The following is a 16,563-nucleotide window of genomic DNA, read 5'->3' on the forward strand; positions in this document are numbered from 1 at the left end:
TCGTCACTGTTCATTAGATAGTTAAGCTGATTTGACATCGTTGTCATTCTTTCGTCAACCTAGGTGTACATTATATTTGCACTTGTAACATAGACTGTTACGGAAACATGACTGGTTAGTCTCAGATTTGTCTAGTAAAATAAATTCTTTTTGGACATTGGACCGGCAAGAAAAAATCCTAGTGCAAACCCTGATACATATATCCATGCATACATACATATATATACACACACACACACACACACACACACACACAGATATATACATTATGTATGTATGTATGTATGTTTGTATGTGTGTATGTGTATATATGTATGATAGATACATACATACATACATACACACATACATACATACTGTCCTTAATTAGAAACAAAAGAGGGAAAAGTGGTTTCGATGAAGGTTTGACTGGAATGAAACACTAAATGAAAAGGCTGTTCCAGTGAAACAGATCTTGTAACAGAGGTCTTAGAAGAAGCATTGGCACCACAGACACAGTGCTCAGCCCAGCGGCTTGACTAGCATGCCCACATACAGAGAGAAAGTGAACAGAATTAGCTGGCATCTGCAGTAGCTGGCACCCAACTGTGGGCAGTTTACTTTTATTTGAACTCTACTTATTCACCTCATCATCTTACGGTGACCCATAATCTGTAAAGCATACTTCCAGTAAAGAGCTGTAAAATTTATTATTATTTTACAGGGTAGTCTCCCTCTCTCTCTCTCTCTCTCTCTCTCTCTCTAATCACAAAAGTTCATTTCTGGCTTTGCACTATCAGTTAGACCAGTCCACTGCAGGTTTCATGTGTGTACAGTCAGCCTAGCGAGAAGCAGAGTTTAGTGTGGCCTGAACAGATCAGAATGGATCCCTAAAACAGGGTCAAATCTCAAACCTTCGGAGCCTCAAAAAATTAACGAGGACAGTGAGTCTCAATGACAAAATCACTACAACTCAGCCCAAAAACTCTGACAACAACAGCAACAACAACAGGAAGTCTGCCAGCAAAACCAGGAGCCCTCTCTTGCAACACGATCAAGACAAAAGCATAGAATCCTATCTTGTTTCCTCCTTAACCAAGACTTTTAAACATAGATGGCAACGAACCACTGCACAGCCTTGAGAGAATGTCCTCGATACCAGAGCCATAAGGCAAATGAAAAGCATATTTTATAAGTTTGAACTGTTGGTGTGACTAATGAGCCGCTAATTAAATCTTATTGTCAAGTAGATCAGTTTCTGTGTCTACTTGTTGTATTTATTCTTATTTGCAACAAACAAATCACTTTGATGTGTACACTAATTAGAAAAACAAGTGCATGGCCTAGAAAGGGGACCTCTGGGAAATAGGGTAACAACAGACACGTAGAGCACACGAGACTTACTTATCTGTGGTTCAGTGTTTGAAACATCTGAAAAGAGAAAAAGCTACTGACACGCATAAGCTGGTGAAATATGCTGAGAAATAGATTTGTATGCTGATGTCATGGTTGTGCAACTCTTACAGCGTACTATATAGATCAAGACTAAACAGATGAAAACTATTCAGGACAGGACTCAACAGGACAGAACTAATCAGGGCAGAACTAAACAGGACAGAACTAAACAGGACAGAACTAATCAGGGCAGAACTAAACAGGACAGAACTAAACAGGACAGAACTAAACAGGACAGGGCTCAACAGGACAGAACTAAACATGTAAAGGCTACACATGGCAGAACTAAAAATGTAAGGACCAAACATATAAGGACTAAATGGGTCAGGGCTGTACAGGTCAACACTAAACCAGTCAGGACAAAACTTTTAAGGACTGAACAAGCTAAACCTATAAGACCTTAATGGGTTAGGACTAGACACATTAGGACTGATTGGGTCAGGACTAAACACTTCAGGGCTATACACTAAATATGCAAAGGTGGGCAAAATTACATGGTTTTGACACAAATTATAAAACCCATGTGAATGTATCAAAATGAAATGAAAGGTGAAGTTATTTGATGCCTTTATGAAATATTCTTGTAATCCACGAACAGGGTAATCACCTTTTATATCTGAAAAAATTTAAGTTTAAGTTTAAGTTTCAGTGATTGCACACACACACTGTGAAGTGAGCAGTGAATTTGTCCTCTGCATTTAACCCATCCGATACACCAGTAGTGAACACACACACCAGACGCAGGAGCAGTGGGCAGCCTTCCTTGGTGAGCACCCGGGGAGCATTGGGGTTAAGTGCCTTGCTCAAGGGCACACAGCCATGGATGTTGGGCCTGGGAATCGAACTGGCAACCCTCCAGTCACAAGCCCGGTTCTCTACCCTTTAATAGCTATATTAAAGCAATTTTCAGGATTTCTAGGCAAATTGTTCAGCTGCATCAGGACAGAGTCAACTAGCAAAGAAATATAACAAACCTACATATAAAGCAGTAACATGCAAAAATAAAAAATGTATTTGTTGCACCTCATCTCCTTTTAAATAGCAAATAATGAGGGGAGGGATCTTGCAAAAATGCTTTTTTACAAGCCTTCCAGGAACAGATGCTGAAATAGGATACATATTTTACCATTAAAAACACCTGTCAAATTTTGTTGCAGAAATTCTGACCACTCTCAGGAGTCCATATGTGAAGGGTAGCTGATTTGGTGAATATAACGTTAAGTACATGAATATAATAAATTATAAAACTGTATAATGCAGATTATTATATTTGGTTGTATTCAGATCAGGCAGGAAACACAGGGAGGAAATGGTACAGAGTTTGGACTGGGTGCTGTCTGGAAAAACACAAGCTTCACTTCATGAGGTCTCATGTCACAATGGACTATGGGTAGATGTCTCATCATCACAGTTCTAGCCAATACTCCCAATGAAATTCACCCATGACATCAGACTAAGGGTTTTCTTTGCCATTGCTGTAGAATGTCTTTTTGTAAATTTGATGTCCTGCAGTTTTGTTCCTGTCAGAATGATTTATACAGTGTAAGCTTATATGTGCACAGACATAAACACACATATGCATCACATGCATGGATGCATACACACATATACAGACAGGCACACAGATTCAAGTAGGGCTCCTGGACACACACACACACACACACACACACAAACACACAAACACACACTTTGCTTCTGGCACTCTTCTTTGTTCAAGCTGGCCATGGTACCTTCCCATACTCTTAGTTAATGTTCTGAATCTTATTCATGCAGGAGAGATGGAGGTGTGTATACAGTGGATTGTGTGAGAATGCACTATATAGTGGAATGACGAATGAGAAATATTTAGAGTGGGAGAGAGTGAACAGAAAATCAAACACCAATAATTATGTCTGCAAAACTGAATGAGAAATTCAAAAGGGACTAATTACATATGGTTTCACTAAGTCAACTGAAAGCTTATATGTGCAATCTTTAATTTAACATTAAATCTCAAAATTACACTAATGTGGAATAACACTATTGTTAAGCAGTGGTATACAGTAGCATTGACCCAGCTCTGTTGTGTTGATTGGTTATTCTGAGGTGGTCATTCTCTTTCTGATTGGCCAGTGGGGATAGCTGAGGGTCTTAGGTACACAGTGGTATGGCACACCCAACATGCATGTAGCCCTAACACCAACTCCTCTATGTCTTTGACTTAAAGCCATGAGACTATATATTATGATGGGTTTGAGGAGCTGTACTGGAGAGAACAGAATTCAGGCAGGACTGATTTCATCATTGCTTATGATCTTGTTTCTGAATCCATCCACACCTCCTTTGTGGACGGATGGCCTGGACACAGAGAGAGGGGAGCAGAGCACATCTTTTTGGGATTGCATTTTTATAACGAGTGATTTTTGTTTGTCTAAACTCTGAAGAAGAGTGTTCTAAATTATTCATTCTGTACAGTGATTTCAGAATGAATAAACATGATTAGCATGATAACATCAAATTTGCATAAAGGACTAGAGCTCCGCATATAGATCAGACATAAATGTAAATAATTTACATTTTACAATTACAGCAATTTAATGTTGTGTACAGTGTTTGAGAATTATTTCCCATCCATATATAGTTATCTATAAGCAGATGTATGTGTTTCGAGTAAATTACTGCAAGATTAATTTTTTATAGTGTAGGCTCTATTTACCACCCCCCCCCTTCTCTTTTTTGTGGTTGGTGGGGTGGGGGAGTTGTCTGTGCTAACTGACAGCAGATGCACCTGCAAGGCAAAATCTGTAAGATCACTTTGTGCGCGCGCGTGCGTGTGTGTATGTGTTTATGTGTGTGTGTGTGTGTGTGTTTGTGGATGCTGATAACTGGCCCTGTTAGAAACTCCCTGCTGTAGGTCAGTTTCCCTTGTGCGCACGTAGACACAGACACACACATGCACACTCACACACACACACACAAGCACGCACACACTAACACAAATGCATACACACAGTCCATCTGTCCAGATGAGCAGAGCAGAGTAGAAGGTGTGTAAAGAGGGGATGGAGGTTTATGTTAAGTGTGTATGGTGTAAGTGTATGGTCATGCCTAACAGTGGAGGTGCTATGGTGTTTCTGTTTTTCTCATGAGAGATCACACTATTCCGCTTCTGACTGCATTAGCATAATCTGCATAACCATCCTGATTTTAATTGCTAACACCCCAGCAAAGATCATGTGGCTAAGTGGTAAATCATAATTAGGTAAATAATTTGTGAGGCCATAGCAAGCTGCTCTACTCTGCCCACCATCTGTGTGTGTGTATGTGTGTGTGTGTGTGTGCATGCGTGCGTGTATATGTGTGTGTGTGCGCACATGCGAATGCATGAGCCAAACAATGGAGAGGGAGAGAGAGGGGGGAGTGGGTGGCGAGAGAGTGAGAGAGAGAGAGAAAGGGAGAAAGGGATATTTTCATTTGTCCTGCTGTTGTGGTGCAGAAGAATCTATTTTCCCTGGAGAAAAATGTGGTTTCTCTCTCTGTGACAGTTGTCATAAGGGAAGCTGAAAGGCTGGGATAACATTGGCCTCAGATTGTTTTTTCAGTCCATCCAAATGCTCAGTGCTGAACAGAGGATGAGCTAAAATGTCGCTTGTCAAACCTCACCACTCTAGCCAGCTGTGCTGTGCTGATTTTAACCCTCTTCTCTCTTGCACCAAAAAAGAAAAAAGTGTGTGTGTGTGTGTGTGTGTATGTGCAGTAATACTGTCATTTTATCTACAGCACAGATGGTGCAGGTAGCATTTTCATATGGAGGATGAACAAAGGGAAGGTAATGCTCTCTTCAAGACAAAAGCAAAGTTTGTACACTTTGAAGAATACACAAAAACACACCCACACATCACACACACACACACGCACACACACGCACACACACACACACACACACACACACACACACACACACTAGCACTGTCCTGATGGAGTCAAACAGAGAGAGGCTAATCTGGCAGAGAGGCCATGGAGGATTTGAATGTTTATTCTAGAAAGCCAGGGGCATGGTTTAGGTTTCCACCCACTCTCAGGTGCATTTGCTCTCTCTTTCTCTCTCTCTCCCTCTCTCTCTCTCTAGCTTTCCCCCTCCCCCGCTCTTCAGCTCTCTATGTGTGTGCATGCATATGTGTGTGTATGTGTGTGTGTGTGTGTGTGTGCCAGCCCTTTTTGAACATGCCTTTCTAATTCTGAATACTGTCTGTGAGGTTTTGGCAGACAGCAAACAGGGTGCTGTGTTTCATGCATTTCCCACCTGTGTGAAAAAGCGTTTCTCTGTGGTTAGAGTGTGATCAGATCTGAACTGACGGGTAATGATTAGCTGCCTGTGCGTCTGATAGAGCCCTGTGTATTTTTAATTATGCACTAATAGAGATGAGTAACGCATTTGAATATTGAGGACTGAGGGCATGAAGCAAAGTTATTGTGTGATTTTAAAGCATTTACATATTGCTTATTGGTTACATATGCCAGCTATTTATGTACAGTAACATTGTGTTATGATTAATATTGTGCATTTAGAGTGTGTGAGTGTGTATATGGGTGTGTGTGTGCATTTGTGTGTGTTTGCATGTGTGTGTATACCTATGTTTTAGCATTGCTTCATTAATCTCCATGTGTTTGCATGTGGTCTGAGCTATCAAGTCTGACCCTGGTTGACAAGCCACCAGTTCCAGTGCTAAATGAAAGGTCTTTGCTCCGTGACTTACTGGCTCGATCACTTGTGGTTGTGAAGGATGAGTCAGTGTCTATGAACAGGCTAATCAGTACCCAGGTTCCAGTTCCACTCAGTACAGGAGTGTTTGGTTTTCCTGGTACAGACCTACGTTTCCTCCTCAGTGCCTCGTGAAGGCTCTCCCACCAGCACACTGCATGATATTCTCACAATACGTTCTCAGTGGGTTTGGTTATTGCTTCACACACATACAAAAATGACACAGCATGAAGGGTTATTAATGTGTGCTTTAAAAAAAATGACACAGGGTTATGAATGTATGTTTTATAAAAAACACACTGGGTTATTAATGTATCCCTCTGCCAGAGTGCAATATGTATGTCACAGAATATGGTTAGGGCTCCTGTCAGAGATCACAGCTCATAGACATGACTAGATAATGAGGAAGACTCTACTTATGTACATGTACAATTCAACTGTACCCACTGATAAAAAACAAACAAACAAATAACCAAACCATCCATGTTGTGTAGGAATGCATGAGCCTTGGAGCCAATTTAACTTACTGTAAGTGAAGGTGGGACATCACTGTATCACATATCAGGTCTGTTGTGCTGTTACTGAGGGTTTAAAATAGTGGCCTCTACACAAAGTGATTTTAGTGCAGGATTAGAGTCACAATCACTGATGCTGTGTAAATGATTGTGAAAATGCATAAGAACATGTCAGTGCAAATCTTAATAATTTGGGCATTTTAAAGACTGGTGTCAGACACCTCTGTAACGTGACTGAGGTAACAGGAAGCTGTTTCACTGTAAACATATCAGGAGACCAATTATCATGAGTGTGCTTAACTGCCGCATAACATATGGAGCCCTCCCTCCCTCTCTCTCTCTCTTTCGCCACTCATTTTTCTGCTCTTCTACATCTCCCTCCTGAAGTCTTCAGCTGCAGGTGTTCCTGTTATCAGTTAACACCCCGGGCACACACACACACACACACACACACATTCAGGGCTAGTTTAACATGGCAAATGGAGAGAGCATTGCGAAGATAAGAATTGTCTGCCGACTCACAGACGTCTTGTGTGTGTGTGTGTGTGTGTGTGTGTGTACGTGCGTATTCAGTGGAGCTACCCTTACTTTTGCTCCCCTTCATGACCTCGTTATTTCACTCTTGCTGTCTGTGTGATACCCTCACAGAGAAGAGAAAGACAGAATTCTGTTCAGCCAAAGACATATACTCTCCTACTATTACATCCTGCACATCCTGGACTGCATATCCATCAGAGAGAGAGAGAGAGAGAGAGAGAGAGAGGGAGAAGAGGAGAAATGTGGTGAAATGGAAAGATACATACAAAATGTTTTACATCTTGTCTATAAAACATGTATAAAAGACAGATATAAAAATATAGATAAAAAAGACTAATTACACTTCAAAATGTATGCAGAGGAGCTGCTAGATAGTCACAGTAGCCATGCGAGAGCCATGCACGCAAAACGGAGAGAGAGAGAGAGAGAGAGAGAGGTGGGGATAGAAGGTTAAGGGATTACAGAAAGCTATCTTTTTTTTTTACTCAGTCATTCATTCATTTGCTGCTGTGCATAGCAGTGACTGCATGCATTGGTTTTCTATTGGTTTGTCATAGTACAGAAGAAATCTAATTGTCCTTTACAGTCTTAGCAATAACAATACAGACACTGAGATGCTTATTGTAGTAACGTGGACAGTGTTCCTCTGTGGACCACAATTACACCATCGCACCAAGAAGAATGTCTGCAGAATACTTCACACCAAGAGAATATCTTTTACAATCACATACACACACACAAAGAGAGAGAGGGAGAGAGACTGAGAGACAGAGAGAGAGAGGGAGAGAGAGAGAGGCAGTGACACACCCACACCACAGTTCTTGATACACTGGAGTCCTGATACACATGTAGAGAGAGTGTGCACTACATTTGTCTACATTTGTTTATCGGTAACTAAAACATTTACAGTCAGTCAGACAGAGCTGTCATCTGCTCAGTGCTTGGATGTTATGAATATGCCTGACATTCTCTTTAATCTAAATTCTCTTTGATACACTGCAGTTCTTTATTTGCCCACACTAAGGAGAGAGCTATAATAAATCTCTCTCACACACACATACTCTCTTCCTTAGCTGAGTGTCTTTTCCCTAAACACACTTCCTAAGATATACAATTCACTGCACTGGCAAATTTTAATCTAAGCAAGTTTATTACATAAATCTTCTCTCTGTCTCTTTCTCTCTCTCCTCCTAGATACCCGACAATAAAGTGTGTTACTTAGAGGGCTTAATTAATACCGAGGATATTCGAATACATGCTACGTCATCGTTAACGAACTTCTCTTGATGTCTGTATCAGTTGCACTGTTGGCAGCTTCTCTTGACTGGCCTCTAGTGGCCTCTTCTCTGTTCCGTTTATGATTTATATGATAGAAGCTCGTTAAGATGTAAAATATGTTATTTACATTGAAACAGTCACGAGAGAGGCGGAGTACAAAGAGTGGTTTTGTGATTGTGATTATGCTCACTCAAACAGGCATGGTATCATCGAATTTTCGTCAATCTTAAAACATACAAATTCTGAGTCTGTCGAAAATATTGCATTTATCAACCGATAACCCGATGTGTTTTAGGGAGGCGTCATTGCCTACTGAACGCGAAAACCACTCAATGGCTTGAACAATTTAATGATATTCAGGAGCAATTAATATTAACCGTATGCTGCTGAGACTTCAGACTGAAATCATCCGTGTTCTTGTTCTTTGTTAAGGTTTAGACCCAATTCTTATCCAATTCGTGACTTCAGTGTAGGAGCAGCGTGGCGGGGGCGGGTCGGTCAGCAGGTGCTTGCTTTCCCGTCCCGCCTCTCTTTTCGCTGCCTCAGCGCTCCCCGCGTGCTAGTGACTGTCTTGTAAACGGTTAGAGGTGGTGCCGTCAATATGGAAACAACGCCCCACACGGATTAATGTATATTCAGGATTTCAGTCCTCTTCTAAGGTGAGTTTCGTCACCTAGATGTAATGTCAAACTCACAAGTAACTGCTTACATACGGAATGGTTGCCTTCTGTTCGCGACATCACGGTTAAAGAAGCATTTTATTAAATCCCTTCGCCTACCGCGTAGCTTGCGGTTGCTCTTTGCTTTGTTTTCAGTGACAGTGGATTGTAGCTGTCGATACTCTGTGACATACAGCTCCGCGTTTGATTATCTAATGGAGCAAACAGACTGTTTAATGTGGAGTACGGGCAGTCACCAAAATGTAACTAAAGCCTCCGAATGAAAAGTTTATATGTTTTGTGAATGAATAATGTTTACCTTGAAATAGGCTTTAATTACGCGATAAACTCGAATATACTTTATAGTGCCGGTTGATTTGAATATATTGCACGATATTGCTGTAGGAATTAGTGGAAGAGATGTAAATTGGAAGATTTTTGTTTGTTGAGATTAAATGGAACATATACTGTCATTTACATTGCATACACCTTAATTTCTTGCTCAGATGCGTACTTTAATTAAATGTAAAAACAGTTTACACGGAAACAAATTTATTTTGAAAATTCTCCTGGCTCGGTAAGTTGCGCCCATATAGGCGACGTTTACTGCTTTATTATACTGGTTATTTTAATCATCTACCCAACATCTCGTGATTTATATGGACGAACTGCCGTGTCGGACTGATAAACTTTCCAGCACTTTTTAGTCGCCCTCTGCTTTCTGTTGAAAGTCTTACACTGTCGCGGTGCTACATTTGTTAGTTTACAATGCTTCATTTTAACCTTTCGTATCCTGTTCAGCGGACGGCCAGGTGTCACAAAATATGAAAAATCAATCTTAAACGCATATTTGCATAAAGCCACGGTTTCTCTCTCTCTCTCTCTCTCTCTCTCTCTCTCTGTGTGTGTGTGTGTGTGTGTGTGTGATTGGCAGGTCTGTTGAGGTGCTGCGTTCTTTTTGAATGGCAGGCCTATTGAAACAGTGTCTTAACCTAACCTGTCACTAATGACCTGAAACGTTAGTCTTAAATAAGAAGTCACTCACTCTCTCTCTCTCTCTCTCTCTCTCTCTCTCTCTCTCTCTCTCTCTCTCTCTCTCTCTCTCTCTGTGTCTCTGTTCTTGACATATTTGCATTTCTGCATTACTGAGCTGAAGTATTGCTGAGCATGTGCCCTAAAGGACTTGAAAGACTGGATCTCTTAGTATTTGTGTTAAATAAAGAAAAAGAAAGGAACATTTTTGGTCAGTTTACCCAACCTGACACATGCAAAGACGTGCACACACACACACACACACACACACACACACACACACACACATACTCACACATAAACAGAGAGAGAGAGGGAGAGTGTTTAGTCTTCAGTGTAAAGACTTGATTGATTTGGTAATCCCATTGTGACAGTAGTTGGAATGAATGTGATGATGTCACTGCTGTGTATAATTGACATGTAAAGACAGTAGCTAGGGGGCAAATGACCCATCAATTGATCCATAATGTTGTCTGACCCTGTGTCACACAAAACCTCTACACCCACCCCAACACATTACAGACGCCCCCTCAGAGACTTACTGTTCGCCACTACCCTGCCCCATGCTTAGACACACACATTCTACTCATCCACAGTCACCCTCTGTAGCACTTCTGAGCTGCTGACTGGTTCAGAGTATTAAAGGCTAATTTTTTTTTTTTGCCGTATTTTTGCCTCTTGTCTGTAGGTCTGTAAATGGTTTTGTCTTCTCTCGATTTCTTCAAGAAGGTAAAGGAACAGGTTGTGTGTGTGTGTGTGTGTGTGTGTGAGGGAGAGAGAGTGAGAGAACATTTGGGGAAGGCAGCGTAACATGATGAAGTGCTGAATGGAGTGAAGTCGAGTCAGTGGCTGGGCATTGGCTTGGGTAAGTGTTCAGAGATGCAACGTGGTTAGTCCATCTCAGGTTACCACTGCCCGCGCCGCTCAGCTGCCACATGTACTTACACTCACAGCTTAGTCTACAAGCTGCTGTCTGCTGTCACTGACACGCTTACAGATATGCTTTCTCTCTCTCTCTCTCTCTCTCTCTCTCTCTCTCTGGATCTCCCTCTGAGTGTATGTGTGTGTGTGACAGCAGTGTTTCGCTTGAGCTGAGTTTATCCTCTGTGATAAGCAGGCATTTTAAACAAATGCGAGATGCTGATATAGAGAGAGAGAGAGAGAGAAAGCAAGAGAGAGAGAGAGGGAGGAGAGGCTGATAACAGCTTGACACATCAGCCCCGGTCTGCGGAGGACTTTTCCTTTTCCCTTTAATTCACTTCTCAGGATTATTATTCCACAGTAGAGTATTCTAGGAATTCAATTAGTTTGTCCATTTTTCCGGCAAGCCAGCCACAATTTCCATAACAATAACCATCTCATAACTGACAGAGGAACAACGTCAGCACGGCTGTGTTCACTTAAGATGGAGATGTCACAATAATGCCACCATATTTCACTTAAAAAAATGTGATTAAAATAATATCACTGAGGAGTTTGATCAGATTTGAAGCCCACACAGTTTAACTTATTTTCAGATCAATGACACAGGATTTGGTCTCCTTTTCTCATATGGTGGTTCATGTGAATGGTCAGGGGTTTATCAGATCAGTTGATCAGCTTTTCTGCTCAGTCTGGTCTGTGATTTTTTTATAACTTGGATGGCCTGCCTGTTTTGCTCATGATGTATGAGACATTCCTGGTCCAGTTGCTTGTCTTTGTTCTGCAGATATTTGCAACTCCAGAGCAGAGCACGGGCTCCAGAGAGAGGACATTAAGATCCTGAAAAATGAATGCAACACATGTAGTGCACAAAGAGAGAGAGAGAGGGAGAGAGAGAGAGAAAGACATACAGACAAACAGAGACACAGAGAGAGAGAGAGAGAGACAGACAGACAAACAGAGACACAGAGAGAGAGAGAGAAAGACAGACAGACAAACAGAGACACAGAGAGAGACAGAGAGAGAAAGACATACAGACAAACAGAGACACAGAGAGAGAGAGAGACAAACAGAGACACAGAAAGAGAGAGAGAGAGAGAGAGACAGACAAACAGAGACACAGAGAGAGAGAGAGACAGACAAACAGAGAGAGAGAGAGCGAGGGAGATAGACAAACAGACAGAGAGAGAGAGAGAGCCTCCTTCCCTTTCTAGGCTGTCATTACCGCCTGAAAGCTAGCCGTCTACTCTACCTTTCCTGTCGTCTCTGCTTCCCTGTGGTGAAGCTCAGAAACAGGCTGGGCTATTAGTCTGTAATTAGAGTGAGTGGAGAGAGGTGGTGCTGGGTGGGTGGGGGTGCTGGAGCAGGGACCCCACAGCGTGAGTCTATAGCATTGGCAGGGGAAAGAGCAGAGTGTAATTAAGCATCTACAGGAAAGCATTAGTACTATGATTAGTAATGGTGCTTCACCCATTAATGGAAAAGCCAAGCAGGGTAGGGGGCACACACACACACACACACACACACACACAGAGCGAGTGAGAGAGAGAGAGAGAGAGAGAGAGAGAGACCACAGGGGAAAGAAGACTAAGAAAATGATGGAGCCAGGTTGTTTAAAAAATTGTAGAACACAACGGGGGGGGGGGGGCACACTGGAGTCAGACCATTACATTATTGTCCATGTTCAGATGTCCACTGCTTTATTCAGATAGCAGACAAACCCACAGACAGAACTATAGACAGTCCCACAGAACTATAGACAGTCGTAAAGAACTACAGACAATCCCACAGAGCTGTAAACAGTCCCACAGAACTACAGACAGTCATAAAGATCTATAGACAATAAAGCTGACCGAACCATGAGTGGAAAAACAGACAGACTGAACCATAGGCACAAACACACTTGCACATGCATACAAACACACACACACACATATGCAAAAACACAGACACATACATACACTCCGTACACACACATACACACAGATGCTTGTGTGTGGTATGATATACTATAAAATTCGTTTCTATGACAGAAACTGTTTGTAAATGCTTAATCAGAACATGCTGGTAAATCAGTAAACACTGCTGAGACCTGATAAACCACTCTTTCCTCTGTCTCACACCCTCTCTCTCTCTCTCTCTCTCTCTCTCTCTCCCCTTTTCTCTCTCTCTCCCTCTCTCTCTCTCCCTCTCTCCCCTTCTCTCTCTGTCTCACATCCTCTCTCTCTGTCTCTGTCCAACATCCTCTCTCCCTCTCCCTCTCTCCTCTTCTCGCTCTCTCTCTCTCTCTCTCTCTCTCTCTCTCTCTCTCACATCCTCTCTCTCTGTCTCACATCCTCTCTCTCCCCCTCTCTCTCTGTCTCCTGGAAGTAAAGGCTGTAAACTCCTGTGGTATGATAAATACCTAGTTCCAGTGCCAGATAATGCCCACACATTTGGTTCCATTCAATTTTTTTTTTTTGCATGTGCACACTTGCATATATGTGTGTGTCTGCGCACGTGTGTGTGTGTGTTTGCATACAATAAACCTCTTTGACAGATGATCCATTATGCTGTCTCTGTTCCCCTCTATATCTTCTGGTGAACATGCCTGAGCTGAATGTATGGAGAGCGGCTGATTCAGTTTACATCTACACTAAAGCCTGACAAGGTCGGCTCTCAAACAGAATGAGAGGCCAAATCCACTTCTCCGTCTTTAATGGTTTAAGGTCAGTTAAGGGTCTGTGAGAGACAGCCAAAGTGGGAATATGGAGGTCACATATGTTCCATCCAAAGCTGGGAAAAAAAACTCTGACCAAACCAACACTGTTTTGATGTGTGGTTAGCGGAGGGTTTTTAGGTGTGTATATTTGAATCTGTGTGCCTGTATGTATGTGGGATTATTTTACTGTGTAGTTTTTTATTGATCTTACTACATTGTACTACTTACTTACTACTTACTACTTTACACATAGTCACTGAGGAGTGGGCTGTCTGATTTACACCCCCCCCATCCAACCACACACATATTAATACCTATAAAATTCATAGTGGTGTCAATTTTAGTGTTTGATAATGAGTCTTGGTATCATGCACAGAGAAATATCCTTACATGTACTGGTGAATGGTTATGGTGGTTATGGTGAAGCATATTCTCAGCCGGCAGGGGGAGCACTGAGCACCCAGTACTCAGCTGTGACTGATGGGGTTTAATGGGGTTTATTCTTCTCTGAGGCACTATATACAGTACTGCCCTATTAACTCCTGCTTTCAGTGTGAAGGTTGTTAGTCTCTGTGTGGTGTGGAAATTAATGATGTTATTTGTCTAATGTGCAATTTAAAGTTATAATTACATATTATATAGGCCTAATGATGAGATGTCATCTCTGTGTCATGGAAATCTGTATATGAACTTCTCTCTCTCTCACACACACACACTCTCACTCTTTCTCCCTGTTTTCTCTCTGTCTCTCCTTTTTTTATTCATCTCTTTCTGAATCTCCTTCCCTCCCTCTCTCTCTCTCTCTCTCTCTCTCTTTCTCATCCTCTGTGCATTTAATGATGTGTGACCCCTGGCATGTGAGGTGTTGAGGTCAGATATGTGTGTGTGTGTGTGTGTGTGTGTGGTGACCTCTGGCATGTGAGGTGATAGGGTCAGATATGTGTGTGTCAGTGTGATGGATTGGCAGTCCCTCCCCTCCCCAAGGCCCCCTGCATGCCTCTGTTATCACCCAAAGATGGAGACATGACCAGCGCCCCAGAGAGAAAGAGAAGTAGAGAGAATGCCAAGGGGGGGTATCACGTGATCCCAGCGGCTGAGAGAGAGAGAGAGAGGCAGAGGGAGGGAGGGAGATGCAGGGTGCTTCCTTTAAATCCCCATTAAGAGTTGAACACGCAAGAGTTTAAAGAACCACACACAGCAATTCTTCTCCAAGAGAAAAGACTCTGCCCTGTGGAAACAAGAATGGTTTTGGTACGTATGTGTGTGTGTGTGTGTGTGTGTCTGGCTTGTGTGAGGATTCCAAAGCTGATTGTTTCTGAAGCTTTTAGTGTGTGTGTGTGTGTGTGTGCGTGTGTGTGTGTGTGTGTGTGTGTGCGTGTGTGTGTGTGTGTGTGTGTGTGTGTGCGTGCGCGCGTATGTGTGTTGCTTTGAGACTGGTTGAAGTGTGTAGTGTAAAACGAGGGAGCCATGTGTGTGTGTGTGGGTGCCTACCGTGGCAGTCAGTCGTCAGTGAATGTAGCGGCAGTGATTTGTCCAGACTCTGGGTGTGTGTGTGTGTGTGCGTGTGTGATTGCATGTACGTGCATGTGTGCGCACACACGTGTGCGCGCGTGTGTGTGTGATGAGTACTGTAGTACTGAGGTGTCAACCTGGGCAGAGTCAGAGGACACTGTGTCTAGTGTAAGGACCGCTCAGCACTAACCATGCTTGCACCGCTAATTTCATTAATTGCTATCTGCAGTTCACCGTGAGGGTGGAGGTTGAAATGGAGGTTATTGTGACTGAGTATGTTCAAGTGTTTATGTGTTTATATCTGTGTGTGTGTGTGTGTGTGTGTGTGTGTAATATGGAAACACATATCTGATGAGAGTAATATTTTATACCATGACAACTATAGAGTCGTATTCAGTTCACCTTGTGGTTGTGGAGTGGCTCTTCACAGTGAAAAAAAAGAAACAGTTTCATTGAAGTCCCTCTGTGATTACAGTGTCCTCTTTCGTACACTTTCCCAGCAAAATCTGGCCATTTCATTAGGGAGTGAGGGTCTGTGGAACTGGGGAGCTTAGAAATATGTTTGATGGTAATGGGTGATATTGCTGATGGTAATACCTCACTCTGTACACTACACTCTACACTGTACACTCTACTACAACATTTAAATTTCTGCACTGCACTACACCAAACTACACTACACTACACGCTCTACCGCTACACTTCTATTTCTACACTGCACTACACCAAACTACACTACACACTCTACCGCTACACTACACACTTTACCGCTACACTTCTATTTCTGCACTGCACTACACCAAACTACACTACACTACACTACACTACACTATACTACACTACACACTCTACCGCTATGCTTCTATGTCTACACTACACTACGCTACACTACACTACACTACACACTCTACCGCTACACTTATATTTCTACACTAAACTACACTACACTATACTACACTACACACTCTACCGCTACACTTCTATGTCTACACTACACTACGCTACACTACACACTCTACCGCTACACTTCTATTTCTGCACTGCACTACACCAAACTACACTACACTACACTACACTACACTATACTACACTACACACTCTACCGCTACACTTCTATTTCTACAGTACACTACACCAAACTACACTACACTACACTACACTACACTATGCTACACTACACGCTCTACTGCTACACTTCTATGTCTACACTACACTACGCTACACTACACACTC

Source organism: Chanos chanos, chromosome 2 (assembly GCF_902362185.1).
Source record: "Chanos chanos chromosome 2, fChaCha1.1, whole genome shotgun sequence".
NCBI lineage: Eukaryota > Metazoa > Chordata > Actinopteri > Gonorynchiformes > Chanidae > Chanos > Chanos chanos.